The following is a 24844-nucleotide window of genomic DNA, read 5'->3' on the forward strand; positions in this document are numbered from 1 at the left end:
AGGGTGGTGTGGAGGGGATACATACCTCTCTCTCTCTCTCTTTCTCTCTTTCTCTCTGTTGTTGTTCAGTACCTGTCATTGATGAGAAGCCAAGGAGAAGCTTCAGCTTGAAGCTGTCATCGGCCCTCTGTATCTGTCTGCCTCCCTTTATCACTTTCCCCCTCCTTTCTCCACCTCTTCTTATTTATCTCCCTCCCTCCCTGACTGTGATGTGGATGCAGCGTGTGAGCAGCAGCCAGTGAGCGTGCCTACGTTAGCAGTGTGTGCTGTTGGAATCCATGCAGCGGCTGACTGTACTGCCTCTTAAATAGGAGCAAACAGACTCATCGCTTGTGACTCTGACACCACTGAGACCAACGCTCCCTCTCCCGGACTGACGGGCCAATCGCAGGACACCCCTCACTCTCTCAGTCGCTCTCTCTCTCTGATTCTCTCTCTCGCATTCATTCCTTTGCTCTCTATCTCTCTCTCTGTCTGTAGCTAAGTCTCTCTACCACACCTCGTCCAGAGCAGAGGAACAGAAAGCCCCCTGCCCAGCCCAGGGATAGCCAGACCGCTGAGAGTATGAAACTCTGACAAGCCGACAGACCGCAGGGAAACGAGCACAACTGTGAGTACAACAGTCCTTTCACCTCTCAGTCACAGGGACTTAACGCTGACACACACACGCATGTGTGCAGAGCATGCTCACACACAAACACATACATAGCTACCTAACTTGATCCTCTTATGTGCTGTGTCTTTGTCTCTCACATGCAGACTATTTTAGTAAGGGAAGTGTAGGAGTGTGTGTATGTGGAATTGAGTGTTAGTATGTAACTTATATGCATTTGTATAGCATACGTTTTACTGAATCACTGTATACAATATTGATACTTGCACTCTTTATACTATCTACACTATTCTCTGACTCACTGTCATACATGTGATGATACATATGGAACAGGATTATTTTAGCTCGGATGATTCCAGCTATAGTGGTGAGAGTATTTTGACAGATATTTAGTAATGTTAGAAACTGAGGTCAGACACTGTGTTCAATGTCTCTCTAATGCTTTGGGGATTTCTCTGCTCTTGCTGTCTCCTTCTATTGGCAATAAAGGCATGGTGAAAAACATATCAGGGTAGCATACCCCTTTTATCTCATATCTTAAATGTCTAAGCTGGTATAAGCCAATAGATGCCTAGGGGTGAAAAAAGGGGCGTACAATTCTTTCAACCGCTGAAGAATCCCAAGCAATTCCACTGCTTATTGTTTAGTGCTCAGCTAGGGGATGTCTGGGCTGGGTGCAGATCTGTACTGATGTCACACACATTTTTTTGATTATGCTTCTGGTTCATTTCTGGCTGAGGCGATTTCCTATTTCCTTCTCCCATTTGGAGCGGGGTGAGTATAATGTGATAGCGACTGACACGCGGGGTAATGCCGTTCGGAGGACACAGATTGCATTTCCCCTGGAGAATACTCCCGCTGTATTAAAGACACAACAAGGCTGCTCTGCACTTGTCATCAGCTCCAGTGGTAATGCAGGCAGGGGAGAGCCAGGCGTAGTGTCTACAGCCCTGCTCTCCTTTAAACACATCCAATTGGCCCTAATGCCACAGTCTGACTCACAGCAGCATGCTTGGGTTGGGGAACAGCTTACAGTTTACATGTGTTATGGTGTTATGCCCGGGCTTTTCTACTCCAGCTTTAACACAAAAGGGACAAGAACTGGAATTCCCATGGACAGTTTAAAGTTTATGTACCATAGGCCCATGCATGTATTCTCTGTCCAAAATGTGTTTAGGTTGGACTACAGTATCCTGTTACAGGATGCTCGTAAATCTATGTTTATTGGTCCTCTTGTAATATCTTGAATGTAAACTAACTCATGTAGAATAGGTGTGTTGTATTGACACACATGACCAGGTTAGGTCTTCAATTATTATTTTTTTAGGAAATCTACATTTAAACATAGACTCAAAACGGTTTACATTTCACATGGCATAGAAAGTGTCAACTAATCTCAGAAGTGTCAACTAATCCCAGAATAATTAGATGTGGTGAGAGAGCACTTAGATGTCATGCACATGTTTGGCATGTGATGAACACTCCCAGAAAGAATGCATACAGGGAAAGAATTGAGAGATCAGAGATCGATGGCTCCAAGGGCAGAGAGAGAGAGAGAGAGAGAGAGAGAGAGAGAGAGAGAGAGAGAGAGAGAGAGAGAGAGAGAGAGAGAGAGAGAGAGAGAGAGAGAGAGACTCACTTCCCCTTTCAGCATGCCCTCAAAAAAGGCCTGAACCCAGTGTTTTTGGTCAACTTCACAGAAGCATCCTCTTTTAGAAACAACAACAACAACAACAACAACATCTCTTCCTCAGTGTGTGCTTTGTTCTTGCAAGGCCCCACTTTACCTCCCACTTATGTGACAAGGAGGGCGTAGGATCAATACCTATCAAAGGCCCTGACGTCTGAGTGGCCTACATAACACAGTCACCAGAGCCTCTGAAGACCCAAAGGAAGTTATCTGAGACATCCTCAGAGGTACAGTATGACATTCAGAACACCAAGGAAAGGCCCAAAAAAACCTCCGACAAGAGAGTCATTTAAGCTTTCTCAATTAATATAACTTTCATTTTGGAATTTGCCTGCAGCTTTCATGCACGATTCATAATTTATTTTACTGAGGAGTTGGTCATGTTCCTGGAAACACTAAGGCATTTTTTCCCATTTCTTTTCTCCCTCATTATTTTCTTAGAGGAAGATGTTTATGGAAAGCAAATTGCCTTATGTGCTGGAAAACATTTAGTTGCATACATCTACATTCTTATAAGCAGACAGACTATCAAAAAGAAAGCTATTATGTATTCCTTCTTCAGCCTTGGGACATCATTTTCATAACTTGAGCCGTTATTAAAGCGCTTTGGAAGGCTGGTTCAAGGAAAAAGCCAATTGTTAAGTGAATGCCATTCTCTGTGTATTATTTATGTGTTCTAGCAGCATCTTCCATTTAAGCAATAAGGCACGAGGGGGTGTGGTATATGGCCAATATACCATGGCTACGGGCTGTTCTTAGGCACGACGCAACGCCTGGACACAGCCCTTAGCTGTGGTATATTGGCCATATACCACAAACCCTAGAGTTGTCTTATTGCTATTATAAACTGGTTACCAACGTAATTAGAGCAGTTTTGTCATACCCGTGGTATGCGGACTGATATACCACGGCTGTCAGCCAATCAGCATTCAGGGCTCGAACTCCCAGTTTAAAGTAGTGGTTTAGATCACTGGTAACCGGTACCAATCATATTGGGTAGGGCTGTGGTAGTCTTTTCACTCTCTCTAGTCTTAATTACACTTTATGCATGAGGAGCGTTGGATGGAGGAGCGTTTTAGACCACGGCAAAGTCAGATATGATATGATATAACTAGATATGTTGGCCTCAAATCTTTGGCTAGAAGTATTCAACCATGGCTGGATGTAAGGGAAAGTATATTCACGGGGTACATCAATGTTGCATTCTTGACTCGTTTAAACATTCAGATGTGCTGATTAAATTATTACTCACTCAAGGGTTCTGCTCTGCTCCTTGAGCTTTCTGGCTGTTTTTCCATTTATTTTCTGAATTCTCAAGCAGACCTTTGGGTATTGGGTATCAGCAATTACAAAACTTTTAATAAGCGGGCAACGGTATCTCCACATATGCCAACTTCTTACGGTATAAGTATAAACTGCTGGGGATTGCTGTTAGGCCTACATGTTTTGCAAATATGTGCTAGCTTGATTTAGTTAATTTACCACTCGGTTTTCTCTCTCTGAGAATCATTGTAAGGTTGGTTCACTAGAGTTACTTTTAGGTTCCATAATAAATATTTGAAGGTTATGTTTGACATTTTGTTTAAGATGGTATATTAGTCTCGCCCAGACTAGATGTATGGTTTACACACTCTCTGCAACAAAGCAATATGGTAAACAGAAACCGAAGGAAATTGTTATTTTCCACTGCCATGAGACAACAAAAACAGAATTGAGTTGTTTCCTTAACAGAGCTTTGAAAGGTAGTTTCTCTGCGGACCTCTGTGAAAAATATGTTAATTATAGGGCAGGGAGCCACTGAGGAAATGAAAAGCATTACCATACAACTTCATTTGCAACATTTTGGAGGTCGCTTATCAGGAGGGAACAGAATTAGTTCTATCTCGCAGAACAGCTTCAATGCAGGCAGGAACATGCTCCAAAGTCTTCCCGGGCTCTGTCGTAAACAATGTAGGCAGGAACATGCCCCAAAGTCTTCCGGGCTCTGTCGTAAACAATGTAGGCAGGAACATGCCCCAAAGTCTTCAACGGGCTCTGTCGTAAACAATGTAGGCAGGAACATGCCCCAAAGTCTTCAACGGGCTCTGTCGTAAACAATGTAGGCAGGAACATGCCCCAAAGTCTTCAACAGGCTCTGTCGTAAACAATGTAGGCAGTAAAATGCCCCAAAGTCTTCAACGGGGTCTGTCGTAAACAATGTAGGCAGGAACATGCCCCAAAGTCTTCAACGGGCTCTGTCGTAAACAAAACAGGAACATGCCCCAAAGTCTTCAACAGGCTCAGTAAACAATGTAACAGTAAAATGCCCCAAAGTCTTCAACGGGGTCTGTCGTAAACAATGTAGGCAGGAACATGCTCCAAAGTCTTCAACAGGGTCTGTCATAAACAATGTAGGCAGGAACATGCCCCAAATTCTTCAACGGGGTCTGTCGTAAACAATGTAGGCAGGAACATGCTCCAAAGTCTTCAACGGGGTCTGTCGTAAACAATGTAGGCAGGAACATGCCCCAAAGTCTTCAACGGGGTCTGTCGTAAACAATGTAGGCAGGAACATGCCCCAAAGTCTTCAACGGGGTCTGTCGTAAACAATGTAGGCAGGAACATGCCCCAAAGTCTTCAACGGGGTCTGTCGTAAACAATGTAGGCAGGAACATGCCCCAAAGTCTTCAACGGGGTCTGTCGTAAACAATGTAGGCAGGAACATGCCCCAAAGTCTTCAATGGGCTCTGTCGTAAACATGCTCTATGACTACATTGTTTATTGAGTCCATTTCATTAGAAAGTTTAACGGGCCCTACGTGGGGTTTCGTGGGCCCAGCCACCCGGTATACATTTAATCAGCCTGTCCCCCAGCGTTAACCTTCATACCTCGCCTTCCCCTTTCATTGTCAGTCTCTCCAGGGTCACACAAAGTAGCATCAAATATTTATGATATTAATAACTGCCTTTAGGAAGAACCACTAAATACATCTTCTCTGTGATAGAGCAGTCCATTCCAGTTAATAAAGTGGTGAAGGAGAAATAAGAGGGTTATCCTCAGGTGAGAGCGGGCAGATACGCATCACCACAAAACAGACCCAACAACAGAGGGAGATACCACAACAGAAATAACAGAGGGAGATACTACAACAGAAATAACAGAGGGAGATACGACAACAAAAACAACAGAGGGAGACACCACAACAGAAACAACAGAGGGAGATACCACAACAGAAATAACAGAGGGAGATACCACAACAGAAATAACAGAGGGAGATACCACAACAGAAGCAACAGAGGGAGATGCCACAACAGAAATAACAGAGGGAGATACCACAACAGAAACAACAGAGGGAGATACCACAACAAAAACAACAGACGGAGATACCACAACAGAAACAACAGAGGGAGATACTACAACAAAAACAACAGAGGGAGATACCACAACAGAAACAACAGAGGGAGATACTACAACAAAAACAACAGAGGGAGATACCACAACAGAAGCAACAGAGGGAGATGCCACAACAGAAATAACAGAGGGAGATACCACAACAGAAACAACAGAGGGAGATACCACAACAAAAACAACAGAGGGAGATACCACAACAGAAGCAACAGAGGGAGATACTACAACAAAAACAACAGAGGGAGATACTACAACAAAAACAACAGAGGGAGATACCACAACAGAAATAACAGAGGGAGATACTACAACAAAAACAACAGAGGGAGATACTACAACAAAAACAACAGAGGGAGATACCACAACAAAAACAACAGAGGGAGATACCACAACAGAAACAACAGAGGGATATACCACAACAGAAACAACAGAGGGAGATACTACAACAAAAACAACAGAGGGAGATACCGCAAAAGAAACAACAGAGGGAGATACCACATTAGAAATAACAGAGGGAGATACTACAACAAAAACAACAGAGGGAGATACCACAACAGAAGCAACAGAGGGAGATACCACAACAGAAGCAACAGACGGAGATACCACAACAGAAACAACAGAGGGAGATACTACAACAGAAACAACAGAGGGAGATACCACAACAGAAACAACAGAGGGAGATACCACAACAGAAATAACAGAGGGAGATACTACAACAAAAACAACAGAGGGAGATACCACAACAGAAACAACAGAGGGAGATACCACAACAGAAACAACAGAGGGAGAAACTACAACAGAAACAACAGAGGGAGATACCACAACAAAAACAACAGAGGGAGATACCACAACAGAAACAACAGAGGGAGATACCACAACAGAAACAACAGAGGGAGATACTACAACAAAAACAACAGAGGGAGATACCACAACAGAAACAACAGAGGGAGATACCACAACAGAAACAACAGAGGGAGATACGACAACAGAAACAACAGAGGGAGGGGAGATGAAACAACAGAAACAACAGAGGGAGACGAAACAACAGAAACAACAGAGGGAGATGAAACAACAGAAACAACAGAGGGAGATGAAACAACAGAAACAACAGAGGGAGACAAAACAACAGAGGGAGATACCACAACAGAAACAACAGAGGGAGATACCACAACAGAAACAACAGGGGGAGATACCACAACAGAAACAAAAGGAACCAAAGCGCTTTTCTGTTATCTTATTGTAGACTGAGGGAAAAAAGACAAACTACGAACGTACACACACACGTGCATGCATGTGCACACACTCACACACACACACGAGTAACAAAAAAATCTGTCTAGCATTGGAGCCGATTGAGGCAGGGCGCAACATCAATTATGTGTTTTTCAACTGAGGTCTGGTGACAGCAATTTTTGGGGGGGAGAGTGGCGAGCACGCGGCCTAATGAGGAAAGAGCTTGCCTCACTACAGAGTGACCATGCGCCATGATCGACCTGGTGTGTGTGTGTGTGTGTGTGTGTGTGTGTGTGTGTGTGTGTGTGTGTGTGTGTGTGTGTGTGTGTGTGTGTGTGTGTGTGTGTGTGTGTGTGTGTGAGAGAGACTGTGTGGTGTTCCTCCAGGCTGCAGCTGGAAGGTATATAGATAGTGAATATGACAGGGAAGAGGGTGTTGTGGAGCAGGGGGATCACTGAACTCATATTAGTCTGGAGTCAGAGTTGAGACACCCAGTGAAAGGTCCTTTACGTAATCAATGTTTAACTGTGTTCTATTGTGATGATTAATATTAGTTTATTGGTCTGCGCCCCTTTGTCTTCGCACTGGGGAAGGAGCTTGCCCAGCTTGAATAGGTCACTACATTAGCCAATCAATATGCAGTGGTGTAGTGCTATTTCTTTAGGTGAGGGAGCTCAAAATGTAAATGACTTCATCATTTCCTTACCGACAGATGTAGCCAATAGAATACATAGTTCTAGATAATATAATTCTACACTAAAAAAAATATAGAAGCAACATTCAATTTCAAATATTTAACTGAATTGTAGTTCATATAAGGAAATCAGCCAATTGAAATATGTTCATTAAGCCCTAATCTATGGATTTTGGCCCACCCACCCATTGGGGAGACTGGCCCAGCCAATCAGAAATACTGTTTTTCTTTATTACAGTCATACATGGATGTATTATGCTCACTAACAGGGATGTAAACAAATTTGTGCTCAACATTTTAGCTTTTTGTATGTATGGAACATTTCTGGGATCTTTTATTTCAGCTCATGAAACATGGGACCAACACTTTACATGTTTCGTTCAGTATAGTTAGACTATTGCAGATCTGGAAAAATTATCCACCTACCATTGTTACTATGAATGGTGGATAGGGGGCAGGATAGACACTGGTAGACTATACTGACCTGTGGGATAGTATAAGTTAGCACACGGAAAAGTGTAGTGCATAAGGGAAGTACCTAAACACCTGGTATAGGGTATGTGGATGCAAGCACATGAGGAAATGTGGCTAGGGTGGAAGACATTATATAGTAAAACCTGCAAAAGAGAATGTAAACTGAGGAACAACACACTAACCTCCCCTGTCCCCAATAAAAAACCACACAACCATCCCCACAGCAAAAACAAGTGACAATTTTGGTCCACCACTCCCCCCAGTAAATTGCGATCTGTCCCTTAAGCAGTGGTCTCAGCTCACGTGGCACATGTTCTCTCCTACTGTGAACAATGTCCCCAAAGCCATTGATGGTGGCGGCGCACAGGAGGGAGAAGAATTGGCACAGGATGCAAATGTCTTCTTCCCCAATTCCCAGAGGAAGAGCCTCTGGCCAGCTTGGTCCGCTGTGGACGTGCCTCTTAAAGCTTCTCATGGTGTTTATGATAGGAACTGCTAGTGATTATTTTTCAACGTTCTGATTGGCCAAAGTGGTCACGCCTCTGACAGGCTTTCGCAGTGCACACACATAGCTTACAGTTCTTCATCATTCTCGCCACTGCCAGAAAAAAGACGAGGAAGAAACTACCATTTACATCTGGGCTGCTACACATAGACTATTTATTTTGTTTAACATTCTATGATTTTCATAGCATTTTAGTGGTCATTAAATATAATTGATTTAGAATTTATCAGAATACATTTTCCAGAAGTAGTTTTACCAGCACCGTGTATTCTCAAATGGAAAAACGTTGAGAGAGCGCCGCTCCCCTGCGCTCCGGCAACATTACAACCCTGTCAATACGCCGGGATATCTGTTTGGAAAAAGGACCGAGGCGAGCTGCTGCTCCTTGGGAGAGAATTCTAAATGTCTGTGGCCAAACATCTGCATCACTAATACAGAGATATACAGTATGCTACACTGGTACATTACATTTAGACTAGGGGGAGCACTCTATTTTCATATTCATACATCATTAATATTCACATTTCTTGTATTCAGAAATGTGTGTTAAATCTCTCTATTTTCAATTTCACCTCTTCTTAAATATTACTTGATCTGCATGTATCATGGTGAATTTCCAATTCCCATGGGATTATTGATGTGTGTATGTGGGAAGATAATGCGAGTATATCATGCATCAACATTTTGGACCCGAACCATCATTTTATTTAGACAGAACAAAATGTGCAGACATTTTTGGAACTAGATGACATGGTTGAAAATGGTCATTTCATCTAAAGCACTGGTCCAGCACATCAGTCCTCCAGTATCATCCGCCCAATCACATTTGTGAAAATTCCAATGCTGGTGTGCATCTGACTGATACTGTGTCCATTTGTGCACCAGGTTGGATTTAGGCATAACATGTCATTTTCCACACCATTTTGTCCGAAAAGTCGATTATTCTGCCTCTGCAGCCATAGATGTGTCTGGATTGAACATTTATTCTGCATGCTGCCAATAAAAGTCATAGAGGCCGGCTTCCATCAGTGTAATGATATTTCAGCCCCAGTATTAGTTCAGCACTGTTTTACACAGCAGTTTCTGCTCAATTAAAAATAGTCCATATTTAAATGCAAAGAAAATCAGTCGCCTGGCGATCCATGTGCATTCAGATATGCTGCAGAATGGTTAAGTTATGAAGTTTGAAATTGAGTTTTTAAGCACCCCAAATGCTCCACGCCTTTAGAGTTAGTTAGAAGAAGGGGGACCGTTCATTTGTAGCTGTGAAATGTTCCTTTGACGTTATTGATGTAGAATAGATTAACCTTTAAAAAGGTAAGTAAGTGAAATGTGAAATAATTCATTTAGAGTCAGCCATGTAGCAAATGTGATTTTCGCCAGCAGAGAGACCTGGTAGAACATTACCCACAAACACAGAGGAAAAAAGACCTGGTAGAACATTACCCACAAACACAGAGGAAAAAAGACCTGGTAGAACATTACCCACAAACACAGAGGAAAAAAGACTTGGTAGAACATTACCCACAAACACAGAGGAAAAAAGACTTGGTAGAACATTACCCACAAACACAGAGGAAAAAAGACCTGGTAGAACATTACCCACAAACACAGAGGCAAAAAGACCTGGTAGAACATTACCCACAAACACAGAGGAAAAAAGACCTGGTAGAACATTACCCACAAACACAGAGGAAAAATGACCTGGTAGAACATTACCCACAAACACAGAGGAAAAAAGACCTGGTAGAACATTACCCACAAACACAGAGGAAAAAAGACTTGGTAGACCATTACCCACAAACACAGAGGCGTGTAGGAGAAGGCCGGGGCTGGGGGCTTCATTCTGCTCTGTTTCTAAGGCCTACAGTACGAATAGCACATTTTGGAACTAAATTGCCAGTCAGAGCTTGGGAAATAAATTCCAGATAGTGTCAGCCCCTGTGTGCTGGCCGTTTGGAAGTTCCGTGTCCTTCCCTCCCTCGCCACTCTCTGGCTTTATTTAGCTGGAGCTGTCCTTTCCCATAAATCCTTGGGAGGAGGCGTCCGTCAGGGCTGCCAGTTCCCCTGTGTGGAGCACCTGTAACAGGGGAGGGAAGTGACAGCTCTGCCGGGGAGCTGCCGGGACGCTACCAGGTCTGTTCCATCACGCCAGGGCTCCACACAGCCATCTCCACTTCTCCCTATGAGGCCTCCCTACACAAAGACATAACAAACACAATATCCCAGGGACTTCAGAACAATTCACTAGCTGTAACTCAGAAATGTCAGGGAATATGGATTTCTATAGTGGCAATTGTGATGTACAGTATGTAAACATACAGTATTTATTTGAATACAGTGTACTATTAATATTATTGTGTTTGATAGGTAAGATCTCTGGAACGACCTCATTTGGTAATCGGTGTAGGTAGCATGTACTGATATAGATTTGAATTTCTAGATAGAATGCAGTGTATTAGTCCATTTTCTTGAGAATATCCTGTCTTTAATCATTCGAGAGACTGAGTATAATCCAAATGACAAGACATCACACTGCTCTTTTCATAAAATCGTTGTTGAAATACCATTACATATTTCAACAAGCATTTGGGAGAATACAACAGATGTACAGATGTAGGATCTTAATTTGAGACAGTTTACTACAGCAGGAAAATAATCCTGCAGCAACAGGAAATGTGAACTATTATGTGGATTATAATTAATGGCCATTTTTGTAGGGGTTGATACATTTTTCGTAAGGGAAAATCAAGTCTGAAATTTCAGAGGAAATTACAAACTTCAGCAGCCTTTTTAAACCTCAATGACACTACAAGTTTTACTTTTCCTGCAACAGGGTGATCAAATTAAGATCCTATATCTGTAGGCCCTAGCAAAGTTACAGTAGGCAGCAAACTTTTTTTTTTTTTTACCTTTATTTTACTAGGCAAGTCAGTTAATGAACAAATTCTTATTTTCAATGACGGCCTAGGAACAGTGGGTTAACTGCCTGTTCAGGGGCAGAACGACAGATTTGTACCTTGTCAGCTTGGGGATTTGAACTTGCAACCTTTTGGTTTCTAGTCCAATGCTCTAACCACTAGGCTACACTGCCGCAACCAGGCTTGTTGCCTAGTTAACAGTATGTGAACCTGGTCTGCACTTGTTGTACTGCACTTGTCATCCTTGACACATCAATAAATGTCCATGGCTAAACATTTTACTGACACAAGGTCACTGTATCTGTCAATTGTCATTTCACATGGAATAATTGTTATATTATTATATTCATAAATGTCGCTTAAAAATGTTTGTGAGGTGAAAAAATAGGCAGTCTTTTTTTCTCTCATTCAGCTGTCAGCGCACATGCTCCATCATTTTCGCTCCAGGAAATTAGAAAGGAAAAACGTTTGACAGCACAATTTCACAAAACACCACCACGCTATCATTTCATTTTCTCCCAGACATTTTTTTCCTTTATTTATTTCATTATTGTTTTTTGAAAACAGACAGAGCGATAACAGCGGTCACTTTTTGGGTAATTTATCCTTGCTGCCGTGGCGCCGCGCTTTGCTCTCACCTTCTCCAGCTTTAACCCTTTAACCCCTGGCCTACGGTCAGTAATTAGCTTGTGTGTCTTTGTCCTCTAGAAGCTGGTGAGACAGTCGCTCTGACTAGATAAAACCAGCTGATTAGCCCGTAAGCAGCTACACTATCGCACCATCAAAAGAGGAGGATTATATGTGGGAGATGACTAAGATGAATGGCAGGACAAGGACCAGCTATGTCTCCTAGTACCTAGGTTAGATCCCTGATCCACTCTGTCTGGTGTGTTCTGTGATTGAACCACTGTGTCCCTCTGGGCTACAAACCTTAGATGTTCACTGGTTCCTCCATGTCGACGTAATGCGGAGGAATAAACACACAACACATAGCTAACCTTCCGTTACTGCTGGTGTGTTTCTACTAAGGACACACGGCTTTGCCCTCATTGTCCTTCCTCAGGCTGAAACGCTGTGACTGTTGTGTGAACAAGGCAGAGAGGTTGTCTGACCTGCCGTCATGCAGACGTGCTGGTTGTACATCACCAATGTCGGCCGCTGATGGCTGCTTATCTCCCAGGTATCGATTGGAGAATCACTGCGCGGGTGGACCAACGCAGCACAGCCAATCAATTGGGGCATTTCATTCCCCTTGAAGGTCTGCCTTTTGATCCACACCACAGATTGGTTGCGCTTGCTGCCTGCGATACTGTGTGCTGTTTTGTTGTATTGGGTATTATGAAAAAGAGTGGGTGGAGAGTGACGAGCACTTCGGCTTTGGCAACCTGCTGCGCAGCGCTCCACACGGAGGATGTGTGTGGCATATGTGTGAGGAGGATCCTGGTGTGTTTTACCTCGGCCCCACTGCATAGCACCTTGAGATCCTCACTTTAGAGGTTAATGTGTTCGAATTCCAATTTAATTGGAAGAAATAATTTGACATAATTTCATTACTGAGGGATTTGGAGGCCAGGGGTCAACCAAACATGGAGCTTCACTGGGTAATATCCTGCTGCCAACTACTGTTCATCTGCTGTGGTTTTACTGACAGCTTTTCCCCTCCCAAGTCAAACCTCTGTCTACAATGAAGGAGATGGAGCCTTGTTGCTGGTGGCCCTGTGGCTGTGGAACACTCTCCTTTGCTCTGTCCCTAACTCAGACTCACTGTCTTTCAGGCTTCACTAAACACTCATCTTCTCAGATCATCTTTCACTTAACCTCTACAGTTTCTTTAATTCATTCTCTCTTGGTCTTAGTTTTGTTTGTCCATCTATTGGACTGTTCACTGTTCATAGCTAGGAGTAGTGAATGTGTGTTGCAACGCTTTTCATTCCTCTCATGTCCTAGAACACATCTGTGTGCATATGGAGCAGCCTGCGACTGAAATACCTAAATATAGAATTTATAATCATAAGTATTATCAAAGCAGTGGATAAGCAGGTTTGCTCATAAGTATAAATTACCTACAGCACATTTACACCTCTATATTTTTGTACAAATCATTTGAATACCCCATGTTTTCTAGCATTTTCTTACTATGGTAAAACTCTATTATTGTCATTATTACCATTGTTCTGTTGATACATTATTACCATTGTTCTGTTGATACATTATTACCATTGTTCTGTTGATACATTATTACCATTGTTCTGTTGATACAGTATTACCATTGTTCTGTTGATACATTATTACCATTGTTCTGTTGATACATTATTACCATTGTTCTGTTGATACATTATTACCATTGTACTGTTGATACATTATTACCATTGTTATATTGATACATTATTACCATTGTTCTGTTGATACATTATTACCATTGTTATATTGATACATTATTACCATTGTTCTGTTGATACATTATTACCATTGGTATATTGATACATTATTACCATTGTTACATTGATACATTATTACCATTGTTCTGTTGATACATTATTACCATTGGTATATTGTTTTGTTATGAAATAGAATAGGTCGGTTGTAATTGTCTGATAATTCTCATTCAGCCTGTCTAGAATATTGCATCAGATTGTGGCCAACATGTCTTTGTTCAAAACCAGGACGCACAAATGTTTAATATCACAATACTGACAACATGTTCATTTCACTATGCTTAATTGAGCAGTGCTGAAGGGCAGATGTTTTAAGAGAAAGATCCTACCATATAAAACCATAAGTCATTTGACCCTGGGAGAGCGAGGGAAACCAAACTTTTTTCTATAATACCCTTTTGGAATTGAAGATGAACAAAAGCCTGTTATGTCTGTTATGTGTGGTTCTGCCGGATCCACAGAGTTGACTGTTTGCATAATATCTTCCTCATAGGTCTCCTTAACCTTTGCAGAAGGCTTATTGACTCTGGATAACCTTGCACAGAGCTAGCAGAGGGAGGACAGGAGATGATGAGCACGCTGAGGGAAGGGAAGGCGGCCCGGCCCACATGGAGCCTAGCTTCAACCGCCCCCAGCCCACCCTCCCACCCCCGCCCGCCAGCCAGCCGAGCTCTGCACAGCTACACCTCAACCAGCTCTCTCCCAGCCTGACCTTTGCCTTCTGATCTCTGTTACCATGGAGAAGCACACAATACTGTGTGTTCTAGCGCTGAAGACGCATAATAGTGTAGCACAATGTGCCTTTAATATACTCCCCACTGCAAATATATGAGGAAGAATGGACCAGAGAGAGAGAGTTGGAGTGAAAGCGGGAGAGCAAGTGAATGAATTGTGTAGCTGAAGGTTGAAATTGGTGGACAGTCTAGAGCTGCAAACGGCCACATACTGTAATGTAAGGCTTATTATCTCTATTGTCCAGAGAAGTTCCTAATGGTTGTCTCGTTCAGAGGGGCCTCCACTACGTCAATTTCCTTGGTTTATAATAATTCAGGAAGATTTCCGATTTTGTTGGATTTTGATTAGATTTACAAGCCCTATTTTGGTGAAGTGAAATCAAAACTAAATGATTCCATGTTCTCTGAAAAGCTTTCAAACAGAATAAGCTAGCATTCACATCAAAACACGAGCAATTTTGTAACCAGCATGACATGTTCTATGCAAATAGGTATTGGATATTTTATAGAGCATCGCAGTAGTCCTTGGAAAAAAGCTATGGATGGTTACATCAGCTCTCCTGGAAATATATCATCAATAGATGATGATTTCTGGTTTATACAATAACAACCATGAAGTGATTCATGTCTGGTCTGTGGGCAGCTTTGAATCCTATTACAAATAGTTTGTACCAGTAACCTGTGTGAGAGGAAGACTGGAGGTGGGTCAGGAGTAGAGACAAGACAGAGCTGTCGAGATACAGAGAACCATCCCTCACTCCTCACTGTAGTGGTTAAAGGGCATCCAGGCTCTTAAAGAAGACATTAGCATTTAGATTTGAGACACTCCCCTCCCCTAACCGGCGTAGAGGGACAGTGACTGGGGTGCATCACCAGTACACACTACAGACTTTACATTGGTATCAGCTAACTGGGCCTCTCTCTATGACCCCCCCCCCCCCCCCAGTTGACTGACTCTTACTCTCTCCACATCTATCTCTCTCTCTTTCTCTCTCCCCATCTCTCTCTCTCCGATCATTTGTATTCATGAGCATGCTGAATCCAATCCATATAGACATTTGGCATCACGCATGCCTATAAATGTACACATTTCACATCAGATAAATACAAACTTTACCTCATGGTGTCATTCAAATTTTATGTCAGGCCTCCCTTTTTCAGATGCGTCTCCTCAATGTCCCTCAGTCAGGGTGATGTCATTCCATGCTCCTTTGCCAAGGCAGCTCAGCTCACTCAGAGAAACGCCCTTCCACATGTTTCACCTCATTAACCGATGATTGAAAAGATGACAAATATGACATGTGCAATTTATTATCTTAATGAATTCACTCTCCTCTGTCAGAGACAGGTAGGGCAGCGGAGCTATGGACTCGACAGGTTTGGTGAGATGTTGTGATTGTAGGAAAGTGAACATGGTGTGGAATGCTCCGATTAGTACAACAAGGCTGCTTTTTCCCACCTCTCTTTCCATCTCCGATCAATTTGTCTCAAATCAAATCAAATTGCGTTTGTCACATGTGCCGAATACAACTGGTGTAGACTTTACCGTGAAATTCTTGTTTACGAGCCCTTCTCAACGATGCAGTTTAAAAATAATAATACAAATAAAATAGTAACACGAGGAATAAAATAAAATACACAATAAGGGAGTTATATACAGGGAGTACCAGTACCAGATCAATGTGGAGAGGTACGAGGTAGATATGTACACGAAGGCCGGGTAAAGTGACTAGGCATCAGGTTAGATAATAATAAGAGTAAAATAAAGAACAGAGTAGCAGCAGCTAATGATGAGTGGAAAAGTGTGTGCGTGAGTTTACGTGTGTTTTGCGCGTGTGTTTTGTGAGTGTGTGTATGTAGTGTATATAACCACAGTAATATGCACAGATGGGATATTTTCATCACTGCAATTGGAATGGAATGTGGCCGTCTGTTGTGACTGCACAGACGAACCTGGCTGCCCTCGTACCTAGTGCATGTCGTGAGGGAGGCCATGCAATGCCCATGGTGTGTGAAGACTTTGAATAGTGGAGAGAAGGGGCAGGTCCGGGGGACACTGTAGGTGCAGAAGGCATCGTGCTTGCTGAGCTGTGACCAATCCAATGGGCACTGGAGATCGCTGCACACCTTTTCAAATGGATTACGCCCTTTCTTTTCCACAGAGTGAAATTGCCAAAAAAGTATTCTGTCATTGCTGTCCTGAATGGGAAATAGGTCACAGCCATTATTGAAATATTCAAGTCAAGGATAGTGACAATGAAATAGAAATATGTGTGTTTTTGTCTGCTCTGAAAGCACTGGAAAGGTGTCGGACTCTGTTTAGAGGAGAACTTGCCGAAAACCCTTTAGTTCAAGTTCTGTTGTAGCCTCGTCAAATGTAGATAGAGAAGTGTATCAGTGAATGATTGAGAATAATCAGTAAAGAGTGGCAATGGTATAATCCTCCGCGGGAAAGACGAGCACCCCGTCCCCTTCAACCCCCCTTTCTTTTTCAGTCTCTGAAGTGTCCCCATTGATTTATCAGTATTCTATTTTTAGGTACATGAAACGGTAGTTGAGTCATTGGAATTAACAATGACTCATGTGTAGCTAGCATCAGAGATATCAGAAGCTAGATTGAGAATCAGTCATATAAACCCCCTTATTATTTATTACACTGTATTTCTCCCACTGCATAAACGCACTCACTTTTAACTGATGACATCTCTTATTATTAAAGTGGTACCCCTTTGAGTTAAAGCTCAAGTCCCCTGCTCTGTCTCAACCCACCCTCTTTAGAACCTGAGAAAACCAACAAACCCTGCACTGAAACGCTCTCCTTTCCCTATGTTCTAGAGCCACCCACTAGCAGAGACCTGGTGGGTACAGCGGAGGAAGGGAGTATTGCCCACGCTATCCATGAGGGTTGGCAGCGGTCTGGGTAGCGGGGTTGGCTTGTCATGCCTCTCTGCTGTCTCTGGTGTCATTTGATCGCAGCATGGGTGCTGGGGTTGTGCCGTGATCGGCAGGGATTAGGCAGAGCGACAGAGCAGATCACGGCTGTATCGGTGGCAGCCATGGAGGTAATCCCTGTGTGCCTGCCTCAGGACACTGCTGTGGCTCTGCCTGACTCTCTCTCTTCATATGGAGCTGTTTGTCTGGGTTTTGTTTGGTTGTGTACCACCTCTGCTGACCTCCACAAGGTGGGCCCCATGTTCACTACATGGACACTGAGAGTATGGTTACGTAGTGGCAGGCTATCTAAACTCCATGTTAACAGGATCAATGCAGTGCACTGTCCCTTCACCCAGTATTGTGTCATCACTGAAAGGAATTATGATTCAATTCACCTATGACTATGAGCTATGACAAGAGAAGCATGCTATGTCTGAATGATAGACTATTATTATTATTATGAGGTTTATATGTAATGGTTTCCAACATGAGGGCTGTTGACAAGTCTGACCTGGTTACATAATATTTTGTTGCCTTCTTGAATGTAACCACATCTCAGACAACAACAGATGCACAATGACTCAATGCTGTATAATACAGTATGTGTTATTAATGACAAAAAGGGAAATAGCTGGAAACCATTTAAAGCAGAATTTTGGGAATCATTTTTAGGGAATAGTGTTATGGCTTAATTCCGTATGGAAAACAACAAACTAGTTTTTTATCCATTTACAACCGGAACCTTCCAGAACATTTTAGACATTTTAGATATGCCACCTATCCTTTATCACACCATATAGACGGGTTGGTTGTTTACAAGCCAAACCAAACGTGTGTTCAACTATGGGGAAAAACAGATTGTTGACAACATGTAAGCAATCTTTCATCTCCAATGTTTATTGAAAACATAAATACATTTGCACAATGAGCACTTATTGTCTCTCAAATACATCGTTACAGTTGTTGGTTAGCTAGCTAGCGAATTTTAGCCATATTAGCATTGACAAGAAATCAGTCAAAACAAGACATTGTATTAAGAACAAGATGAAACGAGCTAAAACAATTCCCCACGTGGAGGTTTCTTGTCATTCTTGCTAGCAATCTGCTCATCCAGAATCACAAGGACATGCTGACTTCTGCCCTATGGAAGCGTGCACATCGTTTTTGTGACATTGTCAGCTAACCCATCTATAAACAGTATATTTACTTAAAGGGATAGTTTGGGATTTTTGCAATGAAGCCCTTTATCTACTTCCCCAGAGTCAGATGAACTCGTGGGTACCATTATGATGTCTCTGCATTCAGTTTGAATGAAGTGCAGTTACTGAACTATCCCTATAACAACCCTCCCTCTAACCAGTGTTTCATATTAATAATTCATTTCTCTCCGCTGCCCCCTAAGGAAGGTATTGTGACAATGTATGGCACTTCAAACCTAGAAAATATGACAACGTTCCAGCATCCCGCTCTACATGATAATAACATTGTTCTGATAAAAACAATTCTGTGTGAAATGTTAACAAGGAGTCCACAAGCTCCTACTTTACCAGCCGCCATACTGCGATGAATGACAACTCCGTGTGAGGATGAGTTCGAACATGCCTCTGTTTGCATATGTGACATTTCCACTACTTATCAGGACAGGAGAACCACTGAGTAGTTGATTTGATTTGAAAAGATCCACACTTTTTGTCCTCACTAGTTTTATGAACTTATCTTAACCTGAGGTTGACCTTAATTGAGCTGTTGCTCAAAAGTATCTCTATGAGTTGTGTGCACTCCTAAAGATATTGATTTGAGGTATACTAAACAAAAACATAAACGTGACATGTAAAGTGTTTGTCCCATGTTTTATGAGCTGAAATAAAAGATCCCAGAAATGTTCCATATGCACAAAATACTTATTTCTCAAAAATGCATCCCTGTTAGTGAGCATTTCTCCTTTGCCAAGATAATCCATCCACGTAACAGGTGTGGCATATCAAGAAGCTGATTAAACATCATGATCATTAAACAGGTGCACCTTGTACTGGGGACAATAAAAGGCCACTCTAAAATGTGCAGTTCTGTTACACAACACAATGATGTGTCAAGTTTTGAAGGAGTGTGCAATTGCCATGCTGTTTGCAGGAATGTCCACCAGAGCTGTTGCCAGATAATTTAATGTTAATTTCTCTACCATAAGCTGTCTTCCAACGCCGTATTAGAGAATTTGGCAGTATGTCCAACCTGCCATACATTTAACATTTAAGTCATTTGGCAGACGCTCTTATCCAGACCACTTTCAAATTGTAACCACGCAATAGTGCATCTAAATCATTTAAGGGGGGGGGGTGAGAAGGACAGGTGTCTCCGGAAGGTGGTGATTGACTCCGCTGTCCTGGCGTCGTGAGGGAGTTTGTTCCACCATTGGGGGCCAGAGCAGCGAACAGTTTTGACTGGGCTGAGCGGGAACCACTTCCTCAGTGGTAGGGAGGCGAGCAGGCCAGAGGTGGATGAACGCAGTGCCCTTGTTTGGGTGTAGGGCCTGATCAGAGCCTGGAGGACTGCGGTGCCGTTCCCCTCACAGCTCCGTAGGCAAGCACCATGGTCTTGTAGCGGAACCACGCCAGTGGAGAGAGCGGAGGGAGCCCAGGACCTCCACGGGCTCCTGGATGAGTTGTAGGGTTTAATGGCACAGGCAGGGAGCCCAGCTAACAGCGAGTGCAGTAATCCAGACGGGAGATGACAAGTGCCTGGATTAGGACCTGCGCCGCTTCCTGTGTGAGGCAGGGTCGTACTCTGCGGATGTTGTAGAGCATGAACCTAGGACGGGCCACCGCCTTGATGTTAGTTGAGAACGACAGGGTGTTGTCCAGGATCACGCCAAGGAGCGCTCTGGGAGGAGGACCATGGAGTTGTCAACCGTGATGGCGAGATCATGGACGGGCAGTCCTTCCCCGGGAGGAAGAGCAGCTCCGTCTTGCCGAGTTCAGCAGGTGGTGACGTCATCCACACTGATATGTCTGCCAGACATGCAGAGATGCGATTCGCCACCTGGTCATCAGAAGGGGGAAAGGAGAAGTAACCTGCATAGCAATGATGCATGTGAGGTTATGACAGAGCCAAGTGACAGGAGGGCCTAGAACAGAGCCCTGGGGGACACAGTGGTCCGGTTAGACCACCTGGTAACCATGCCAGCGCAATCAGGACGCCGGAGATGCCCAACTCGGAGAGGGTGGAGAGGAGGATCTGATGGTTCACAGTACAGCCGATAGGTCTAGAAGGATCCAGTGCGGAGCGCCTCCGTGATACAGAGAAGAGCAGTCTCAGTTGAATGACTAGTCTTGAAACCTGACTGATTTGGATCAAGAAGGTCATTCTGAGAGAGATAGCGGGAGAGCTGGCCAAGGACGGCACGTTCAAGAGTTTTGGAGAGAAAAGAAAGAAGGGATACTGGTCTGTAGTTGTTGACATCGGAGGGACCACTCTCGCTCTCTTGATGAGTTGATGAGCGAGGTGAGGTAAGGGAGAAGGTCTCTGGAAATGGTCTGGAGAAGGGAGGACCAGGTTGTTGGGCGGCCGGCCGTGATTTCATCTGGGAGAGAGAGGGGAGAAAGAGGTCAGAGCACAGGGTAGGGCAGTGTGAGCAGAACCAGCGGTGTCGTTTGACTTCAGGACCTCCACATCCGAGTTAGACCACGTGTAACCATGAATCAGGAGATAGGTTGGAGAAGGTTTGAGCAGGGAAGAGATGATAGGATGGAAGAGGAGAGAGTAAAGCGGTAGTGGTCGGGACAGCGACCTCCACATCAGGGGGTAGTGGGGAGACTTGGACTTGGGGAGTTGCAACGTGTGGAAGAACAGCATCATGAGGTCAGCCCAGGACCTCCACAGGAATGAGTCAAAGGTAGACGTGGGGAGGTTAGACAGGACTGTGAGAGGTGAGCCGTCCTCAGGAAAGGAGCTTATCAAGGCATCAAGCTCATTGATGAACTCTCCGAGGGAACCTGGATGCCAGCCATAAATGATAAGGATGTTAAGCTTGAAACCTGGTAACTGTGACAGCATGGAATTCAAGGATGCGATAGACAGGACCTCCACATCCGGTTAGACCACGTGTAACCATGCCAGCCCAGGACCAGAAGAGGCTACGCTAATGCCACATCCGGTTGATTGAAATGACCACGTGTAACCATGACTTTGTAGGCTAGCCAGAGTGCTGCTATTCGGGGGCTAGCTGGCTAGCAGCAGTGTTGATTACGTTACGTTACGTTAAAAGAACGACAATAGCTGGCTAGCTAACCTAGGAAATCGCTCTAGACTACACAATTGTCTTAGATACAAAGACCTATGTAGCTAGCTAGCTACGATCAGGACGTTGGCTCCTACGTTAAGGACGAAAACATCCGGTTAGACTAAGTCTACACACTCTAAACCATGCAGCAAAGCAACCAGGACCTCCACATCCGGTTAGACCAGTGTAGACCATGCCAGCGAAACAGGACCTCTAAGATTAGACACATCAAACCGTTGGTGAAATGTAATGAAAATGTAATGAAAATGTAATGAAAAGTTATACTACCTGCCATGCCAGCCCAGGACCTCCCATCCGGTTAGACCACGTGTAACCACCTAGCCACATCCGGTGGGTGTTAGACCACGTGTAACCACGCTAGCCCAGGACCTCCACATCCGGTTAGACCACGTGTAACCATGCCAGCCCAGGACCTCCACATCCGGTTAGACCACGTGTAACCATGCTAGCCCAGGACCTCCACATCCGGTTAGACCACGTGTAACCATGCCAGCTCAGGACCTCCACATCCGGTTAGACCACGTGTAACCATGCCAGCTCAGGACCTCCACATCCGGTTAGACCACGTGTAACCATCCGGTTAGACCACGTGTAACCATGCCAGCTCAGGACCTCCACATCCGGTTAGACCACGTGTAACCATGCCAGCTCCAGGACCTCCACATCGGTTAGACCACGTGTAACCATGCCAGCCCAGGACCTCCACATCCGGTTACGTGTAACCAGCCCAGGTCCGGTTAACCATGCCAGCCCAGGACCTCCACATCCGGTTAGACCACGTGTAACCATGCCAGCCCAGGACCTCCCCGGTTAGACCACGTGTAACCATGCCAGCCCAGGACCTCCACCGGTTAGACCACGTGTAACCATAGCCAGGACCTCCCATCCGGGACCTCCACCATCCGCCCAGACCACGACCACGTGTAACCATGCCAGCCCAGGACCTCCACATCCGGTTAGACCACGTGTAACCATGCCAGCCCAGGACCTCCACATCCGGTTAGACCACAGCCCAGGACCTCCACATCCGGTTAGACCACGTGTAACCATGCCAGCCCAGGACCTCCACATAGACCCGGTAACCATGCCAGCCCAGGACCTCCACATCCGGTTGTAACCATGCCAGCCCAGGACCTCCCATGCCAGCCCAGGACCTCCACATCCGGTTAGACCACGTGTAACCATGCCAGCCCAGGACCTCCACATCCGGTTAGACCACGTGTAACCATAGCCCAGGACCTCCACATCCGGTTAGACCACGTGTAACCATGCCAGCCCAGGTTAACCATGCTTGCCCAGGACCTCCACATCCGGTTAGACCACGTGTAACCATGCCACCATGTAACCCAGCCCAGGACCTCCACATCCGGTTAGACCACGTGTAACCATGCCAGCCCAGACCTCCACATCCACATCCAGGTTAGACCACGTGTAACCATGCCAGCCCAGGACCTCCACATCATGGTTAGACCACGTGTAATCCAGGACCTCCACATCTGGTTAGACCACGTGTAACCATGCCAGCCCAGGACCTCCACATCCGGTTAGACCATGTGTAACCATGCTAGCCCAGGACCTCCACATCCGGTTAGACCACGTGTAACCATGCCAGCCCAGGACCTCCACATCCGGTTAGACCACGTGTAACCATGCCAGCCCAGGACCTCCACATCCGGTTAGACCACGTGTAACCATGCCAGCCCAGGACCTCCACATCCGGTTAGACCACGTGTAACCATGCCAGCCCAGGACCTCCACATCCGGTTAGACCACGTGTAACCATGCTAGCCCAGGACCCGTGTAACCATGCCACAGGATCATCCGGTTAGACCACGTGTAACCATGCCAGCCCAGGACCTCCACATCTGGTTAGACCACGTGTAACCATGCCAGCCCAGGACCTCCACATCCGGTTAGACCACGTGTAACCATGCCAGCCCAGGACCTCCACATCCGGTTAGACCACGTGTAACCATGCCAGCCCAGGACCTCCACATCCGGTTACGTGTAACCACCATGTAACCCAGCCCAGGACCTCCACATCCGGTTAGACCACGTGTAACCATGCCCAGGCCCAGACCACGTGACCTCCACATCCGGTTAGACCACGTGTAACCGGCCCAGGACCTCCCACGTTGTAACCATGCCAGCCCAGGACCTCCACATCCGGTTAGACCACGTGTAACCATGCCAGCCCAGGACCTCCACATCCGGTTAGACCACGTGTAACCATGCCAGCCCAGGACCACATGTTAGACCACGTGTAACCATGCTAGCCCAGGACCTCCACATCCGGTTAGACCACGTGTAACCATGCCAGCCCAGGACCTCCACATCCGGTTAGACCACGTGTAACCATGCCAGCCCAGGACCTCCACATCCGGTTAGACCACGTGTAACCATGCCAGCTCAGGACCTCCACATCCGGTTAGACCCACCATCCTCAGGACCTCCACATCCGGTTAGACCACGTGTAACCATGCTTGCCCAGGACCTCCACATCCGGTTAGACCACGTGTAACCATGCTAGCCCAGGACCTCCACATCCGGTTAGACCACGTGTAACCATGCAGCCCAGGACCTCCACATCTGGTTAGACCACGTGTAACCATGCCAGCCCAGGACCTCCACATCCGGTTAGACCACGTGTAACCATGCCAGCCCAGGACCTCCACATCCGGTTAGACCACGTGTAACCATGCCAGCCCAGGACCTCCACATCCGGTGCCAGCCCAGGACCTCCACATCCGGTTAGACCACGTGTAACCATGCAGCCCAGGACCTCCACATCTGGTTAGACCACGTGTAACCATGCCAGCCCAGGACCTCCACATCCGGTTAGACCACGTGTAACCATGCCAGCCCAGGACCTCCACATGTTAGACCACGTGTAACCATGCCAGCCCAGGACCTCCACATCCGGTTAGACC

General features: G+C 45.1%; 1 protein-coding gene across 3 annotated transcripts in view; it reads left to right on the top strand.

The window, feature by feature from the left end:
- The first annotated feature begins 291 nt into the window (after positions 1-291).
- The window catches only part of LOC135555392 (RNA binding protein fox-1 homolog 3-like), a 478747-nt gene continuing 454194 nt past the window's right edge, over positions 292-24844 (top strand). Inside the window, exon 1 of one of the 3 annotated variants that reach the window (XM_064987771.1) lies at positions 292-610. The gene's annotated coding sequence lies outside the window, so the exon portion shown is untranslated. The remainder of the gene's footprint in view (positions 611-24844) is intronic. The other 2 variants (XM_064987768.1, XM_064987770.1) reach the window with 2 other exon arrangements.

This window comes from Oncorhynchus masou, chromosome 15, assembly GCF_036934945.1.
Source record: "Oncorhynchus masou masou isolate Uvic2021 chromosome 15, UVic_Omas_1.1, whole genome shotgun sequence".
In the NCBI taxonomy this organism is placed as follows: domain Eukaryota; kingdom Metazoa; phylum Chordata; class Actinopteri; order Salmoniformes; family Salmonidae; genus Oncorhynchus; species Oncorhynchus masou.